Source organism: Triticum aestivum, chromosome 7B (assembly GCF_018294505.1).
Source record: "Triticum aestivum cultivar Chinese Spring chromosome 7B, IWGSC CS RefSeq v2.1, whole genome shotgun sequence".
In the NCBI taxonomy this organism is placed as follows: Eukaryota; Viridiplantae; Streptophyta; class Magnoliopsida; order Poales; family Poaceae; genus Triticum; species Triticum aestivum.
This window is the reverse complement of record NC_057813.1, coordinates 594,988,671-594,995,373: the sequence shown is the minus strand read 5'-3', so window position 1 is coordinate 594,995,373 and position 6,703 is coordinate 594,988,671. Positions and strand designations below refer to the sequence as shown.

Genomic DNA, 6,703 nt, shown 5'->3' with positions numbered 1-6,703 from the left:
ATGTAAATGGGTGCCATGAGTAAGGCCCCCTCCTGAGAATAGAGTTGAGAGAAAGCCTGCAAAATAACATAAAGAATCAAGAACACTAATAAGCATATTCTGCTTAGATCAAAGGCTACTACGAAATAACATTGGTGACCCGGCATTTATCCATACGTAATTTCAAAACAAATGCTTGTCCAACACAAAACAATCAATACAACATATTACGCAGTTGCAACATGTCATAATATGAATTCAATCCCACACTTTGTTTTGACAAACGGGGAAGCTTATCATTTACCTAAAACAACAGGCTACTCTCCCATCTACAACCAATTCTAGCAAATAGATGCAAGTCAGAAAAATCTTGCCTTTCAAGAGCAGGAGGACTGAATATAAGATCTTCTAAAAAATTATGTGTTTTTGGACTGTGCATGAACAACTGGTTTTTCCACCTCCGGGCTGAGATTAGGATAGCCGGTGCATCCTGGAAAGAAATCCAAATTAAATTCATGCTCCATAAGTATGATATATTTAGTTTGCATTGTACAAGTAAGAATATGTTCACTCCAAATTTGTTAACCAAACATTAAAATCTAAAGCCCTTGTAGCATGCCTATATCTATCTCTCACCATATCTATCTCCCTTCTGATTACAAGGTGAAATTAATGCTACAAATTTCTTTTACAAATTTGAGAAAAATCAACCATGTTTAATTTGAGAACCAGAAGAACATAAGATCAGAGTAATCTCGAAGATACTGTAAAAATGTTAAATATCCAGTTGCATCGAAAGATAAGAGAAATGACCATGAACAAAATTTTCATACTGCGGCAACATAAATTGTTAATCCACTTAAAGAAAAATAATGACCCTGGCTGCTTATATGAGAATGTTCTAAAGATACTTTTGGTATATAACAAAACAATGTAAAGAACACGATAAGTTCTAAAAATCATATGCACTATCCACAGTCCAATGGAGACACCGGCAGGCATCTTCATATGGATGCACCAAGTCTTCACGGAGGATACACCAACAATTAAGTGGTATTCTATTTTAGAGTAATTTGCACTAAACCACTTTTCCAGCAGACCATGACTCATCAACAACTAATATAATTACTGCAACTCTGCAACTATTCACCTTAATAACATTTTAAGATAATCACATTAGTGTCTCTCCGGTAATTCCATCTCTGATAGTTACCCAGATCGCTCGACTTTGAGAGAAAAATTCCTCGCTTAAAAACTGAAACAAGAGGAAAAGAAATGAATATGTTTTGATGCAAAGTCATGCATAACAATGCCAGGAATTGCATGTAAAATTGCAACTAATCCGTTATAGTTCGATGAGGTATGTAAAATAGAAGGAATTTTGCCCTTCTTTAAACATAGAAAAAGCGCATATGCAAGGGAAAAAAGGCCAAATCCGTACAATAATAGCTAGTACAAATATATAGGAGGCTTTTGATTTTTGATAGTACAACCAACAATCACACATGAAAGGTTCCTACAAAAATGTCATAGAGGAAGTAATCAAGAGATAAGAACCAAAGGACAAAAAAAATGTCTAATATTGAACAAAATAAAAAAAAACTCACCCGTATATGCATCCTGAACCTGAGCATCCGCGTCTGCAGTAGCCAGCGACAGCAGGATATGCGTCTGCAACAGCTAGCAACAGCAGGAGATTCATTTTGCGTCTGCTACAGCCATAAACAGCAGGAGATTCAGTTTGCGTCTGCAGCAGCCAACAACAGCAGGAGATTCAGTTTGCTTTTGCAGCAGCCAACTACAGCAGGGCGCAAGGCGTCAGCAGCAACCCCAGGGCATCCAACAACCCCATGGCCGGAGGCGTCCGCGTCGGAGGCATGCTGCTGCCCTTGCCGGGCAAAAAATCAGACGGACGATTCAGATCGTCCAGGGCCGGAGGCGTCTATGTCGGGGGCGTGCTGCTGCTGCCCCTGCCAAGCGGCGCCAACCCCTGGTCGGCCTGATCGGCGCCGCGGGTGCGGACAGCGCGGCGGTGCGTGGCGCGTGGACGGCGCGGGAGGCATGGGTGGAGGTTCTCCGGCGGCGGTCGAGGCGGTGGCTGGCACAGGCTGTAGGAAGAAGGCGGGCGAGGTGTGGGGCGGTGCCAAAACTGCCCCGACGGTGTCGTTGCGAGAGGGCAAAGGGGAGCGACATGTTCGGGGGAACGATGGTAATTCAATGGCATGATGGGTAATTAATTAAAGTAATGGCATGGTGGGTAATTAAAGCGTAAAACGCGTTTAGTATGGTGGAGGGGTGTACACTATCAGATTGTAGATTTCGATGGATAGGATGATCTGGTTCTCCGTCCTTTCTTACTTTTATAGTGGTAATACTTTTATAGTGGTAGTAGATACAACGTGTGTTGGGCTAGACGAGCCAGCTGAAACTGCCCAATATTCAAGAAGCAGATTCATTCGGCCTATGTAGTACTTCCTCCGTTCGGATTTATTGGACCCTTCGACAAAAACTCAGGTACCAAGGCAGGACACTAATTCCTTAGAATTAGCACTATTATACTTCGGCTTCTACGCCCAATTAACTAACAAAACAATCCAATCGTGCTGCATGCGCGCACCTACCTGCATGCAGCCCCATGCTCAATTTAATGCCGCGGCTCGTGCCCAATACGATGGACACATGCGCCAGCTGGTAGTGGAAAAGCAAGCGATTTATGGTCTTACTAAGTGCTAATGAAGAAAACGAGGCATTGAGAAAATACCCTGGTTGCATGAGGGCCTTGCAAATAGGGACAACCTCCTGCTTCCCACGGGCCTAATAAACCCGGACGGAGGAGAATACTAGTGCTTCACATTGCGGGAACAGATAGAAAAGTTTAGTCCCACCTAGGCAGCGTGAGGTAGTTTTGAGCAGCTTAAAAGGGATCACGTCTACTTTTTGCTGATTAGTAGAGCCATATGCATGAAAAGACAACTTATACACATGTGTATGTAGCGCGCACGCTTGCATATATCGGTATAAATAAAATTATCTACATTGATTAATTTAGAATGTTCAATTCCGCTGTGTATATTGGGAAATCACCGAGTGAAGCGTTTTGGAGGCCGAGCTGCCTCAGGCCGCTATCCCGGGCGGACAATAAGGGATTGGGATCCGTGCCTTCTTAGGGCACGCTTGGATTGGGTGTATTTAAATACACCGGTATTTAATTTACAGGTGTAATTTACCGGGCCAGTAGTGATTTCCGGCAGGAAGCGAAACGACGGATGAAGAGGTGTATTGTTTACAGGTGTATTCCTAAGCAAAACGACATTCCATGCGCGCCCTTACTTTTTAGCTAAATTTTGGTGCTGCTATGCCTCACCTGTAGTCGCTCACAGCGCACGTCCGCACATGCAAAGGCTGTTTTTTTTTCTAGATGTACATATTCTGTAAAAGTTATGTTTGGTTGTTATATATCATTCATTTATAAAAAAAACAGTGAAAAATATTTTGAAGGCACTGCTAAATTGTTCGACTCGTATTACAAACAATCTTGATCGTGTATTTGAAAAAAGTGCATATTGTATTTAAAATAATCACCGTGTATTCAAAACAAGTCCACCACATATTCAGAAAGAAAAATGTTTGCCGCATATATGAAAATTGTTAATCACATATTTAGAAAATGTTTGTCATGTATTTTAAAAATATTCACCAATTTGGAAATGAAAGCATGTATTTAAAATATGTTCATCGCATATGCGAAAAAGTTCATCGCATATTTGAAAATATGTTCATTACGTATTTGGATTATGTCTGTGACATGTATAAAAAAAGTTCATCGTGTATTTGAAACATGTTCCCACATATCTTTAAAAAAATCACCCCATATTCAAAAACAATTTAGAGAAAAATGATTATCGTTTTGTTAGTGACACCGCCGGTATATCTCTCCCCGAGGGAAAAGTATCCGGTGCACCTATTCTCAATAAATCTCATTTTGGGGGTTGAATATTCTTGAAGTTTTGTGGAGATGAAAGGTTAAAGTTGTATTCTAAAATTTTAAAGTTTATGTTGAAACAAAACAATACAATCACAAGCTGGTATTTTGGTGATGAGAGACGGCCGTGGATTCAGACCATTTTGTTGGCCATGTAAATGTTTCTTATTATTGTTTGTACAACTATGTTTCAAATTTGGATATGAGAATTAGAAGTGTTACTTTTTTTTCTGAATACAGACATTCAAAGGGCGTATTAGTTCTAATTAATATCGAGGAAAACAAAGATCGGTACAAGATAAACAACTGGATGTAGAACGACCACAAAAAGTAAACTACATTAAAAACATACTAGTATCCTTCCTCTGATTGTATGTTGCCCGCGTAAATTTAAAAATTGCACTCAACGAACAACAAAGAAAACTAACATCTGGAAACGTCCTCGCCATACCGGGCTTTGAAGACAGCAATAGCGACTCGCCGTTTGAGATGAGATCTATTATTCGCTGGAGCATCATCCTTTACACCTGCAAAATGTTAAGATCTAAAGGGAACCAGAAGATCTATGAACAAAAACTCTCACAGGCCCTTCGTTGGTGCCGGATCGAGCATCATCAAGGTAGGAAGAGACCAGAGTGACCTTATTCTAATACGCCATCGTCACCACCACCTCGTCGATGATGCCGAAGGATCAAAAACCTAAGAAAAATAAAACGAGACGGACGGTCCCCCACTCCTCTTGCCGCCAATGAGGCCACCAAATGGGGAAGATGAGGGGCACCGAGGCTGCAGCTTGGGTTAGGAGGCGGCGCCATGATTCGTCTGACAGGAACATTGATAGTTACTTAAGAGTACTTAAAATTATAAGTGTTATTGTTGGTACTACAAAATTGTTTGCATAACTTTTCATCAATTGTAAAATTCCGATTTTTTTACTGAGGTGATCGCGTATATTCGTTCAATCTGGTTGATTAAGGACTTGTCCAATAACCCATCCAAAAGAAGGACTTAACCCATTGGAACATGTATGCATGTGAGTACATGCTGATAAATATGCGTGCACTAAATACAGACACTTGGCATTTCTTGTTGAATCCATGGGTAATTTATCCAAAAGATTTTTTATGTTTGGAATGGAATGATTCTTTGGGGCAGTCTAATGATTAGTTCTCAATCAAGAAAAAAGATTTTTTTTTGTACATTTGGTGCTGTTTTTAGTATGTTTTTGAACGATTTTGTACTAGTTGGGCCAAATCTACTATGGTTAGTGACTTAATTATGAAAATTGAATGTAATCATCAGAAGAAAAATTGCAATTAGTTTATTACTAGAAAGCTTGGTGTTATAAATGATTCTCAATCATGGGTAAATCTGAGGTGCCTGCAGCGAAAACTTTCTCTTAAGAACTAGTACTGCTAATCCCAAAACCAAGGTAATTAGTGTATCATGGAGGATGACCATGTTCTCACAACTTGCATATTCCTGTGGCACGGAAATGTACATGACGCACTGCCTGTACATGATGGGTGACACGGTGGAACCTATGAACAGCCTGGCCGGGCAGTGTCGTTAACATGGGATGACACTGTGCGTAAAATGGAGAATACGGTATGGTGTAAAAAAGGTATCAGGTCAAATACGCGTGAGTCACAAGGGACTGCGGCCGATCCCTACGAATACTGACGAGCCAGATTACGCCCTGCATGGTGCTCGGCCACCAAACAGCATTTTTGGAAATCAACTCAATAGTAAGACAATATAAACATCCTTATGTGTAGGTAAGCGGGTTTATTTTTGGTCTTTCCTGTTTACTATTGAGAATGAGAGGTTAATTTCAAATTTCCTAGGGACATAACTCATATTTGGTTGTGTGTTGATTCAAAAGCTAATGTTATTGTGATTTAAACAAAGTAAGCTTATAAGTTATTGAGGACGTCATGCGCGCCTGTTCTTTCGTTTTCGTTTGTTCAAAGTCTTGATTAATGAACCGGATTGAGTCGGTCAGACTCAACGACAGGAGCACGCATTTAGTTTGCTTCATTGTTGATCCATTTAAGCATCGACCGATGCTTGTGTGTGCTCCTGTGTGTCGTGGAATTGTCACGTCAGATGTCCTAGCGTAAGGACTTAGTCGTGGAGCCATCGCAACTACGAAGCTTAAAGGGGTTAAACGGGACAAAGGACACGAGGTTTATACTGGTTCGGCCCCTTGCTGTGAATGTAAAAGTCTACGATCCAGTTTTGGGTGGGATTGCTTATGAATCGATAATCAGGGAGCGAATCCGCTTGACCTAGTTCTCGATCTGATGTTACTTGCCCTTAACCGCCGCCGGGTCGTCCCTTTATATATAGAGGTCGACGCCCAGCGGCTCTACAGAGTTCTGGCCGGCTCATAAACAGTGTCCGGCTCGGTCTCTTAACTATTCTTGCCTTACAATACAAGTCATATACATATGGTGGTTTATCACTACGGGCCTTAAGTCGCCTCTGGGCTTTGGGCCCTTTCTTGAACCGCCATCTCCATCCTAGGTCTTGGGCTTCAAGAATACTTGCAAGTATAACCCGTCCCCTCCTGGGCGGGTTATACCAATAGTTATGTCCCCAACATTAGGCCCCAGATTGATTTGAACTGGTTCATGTCGATCTTCAACGCTTAAGAAAAATCTTCTGCCCTGGAACTCTCGTAACCCGCCATGATGTCATCCTCTGGATCTGGGGTAACCCGCCATGACGTCACCTGCC

General features: G+C 41.4%; 1 long non-coding RNA gene across 1 annotated transcript; it reads right to left on the bottom strand.

Annotated features, from left to right (window-relative positions):
* Nucleotides 1-305: 305 nt before the first annotated feature.
* On the bottom strand, nucleotides 306-2,146 carry LOC123162938 (uncharacterized). Its single transcript, XR_006481583.1, has 3 exons — nucleotides 1,587-2,146; nucleotides 1,130-1,234; nucleotides 306-469 (listed from the first exon to the last, which is right to left on the bottom strand). It is a non-coding gene; the product is annotated as an uncharacterized lncRNA (long non-coding RNA).
* Nucleotides 2,147-6,703: the final 4,557 nt, after the last annotated feature.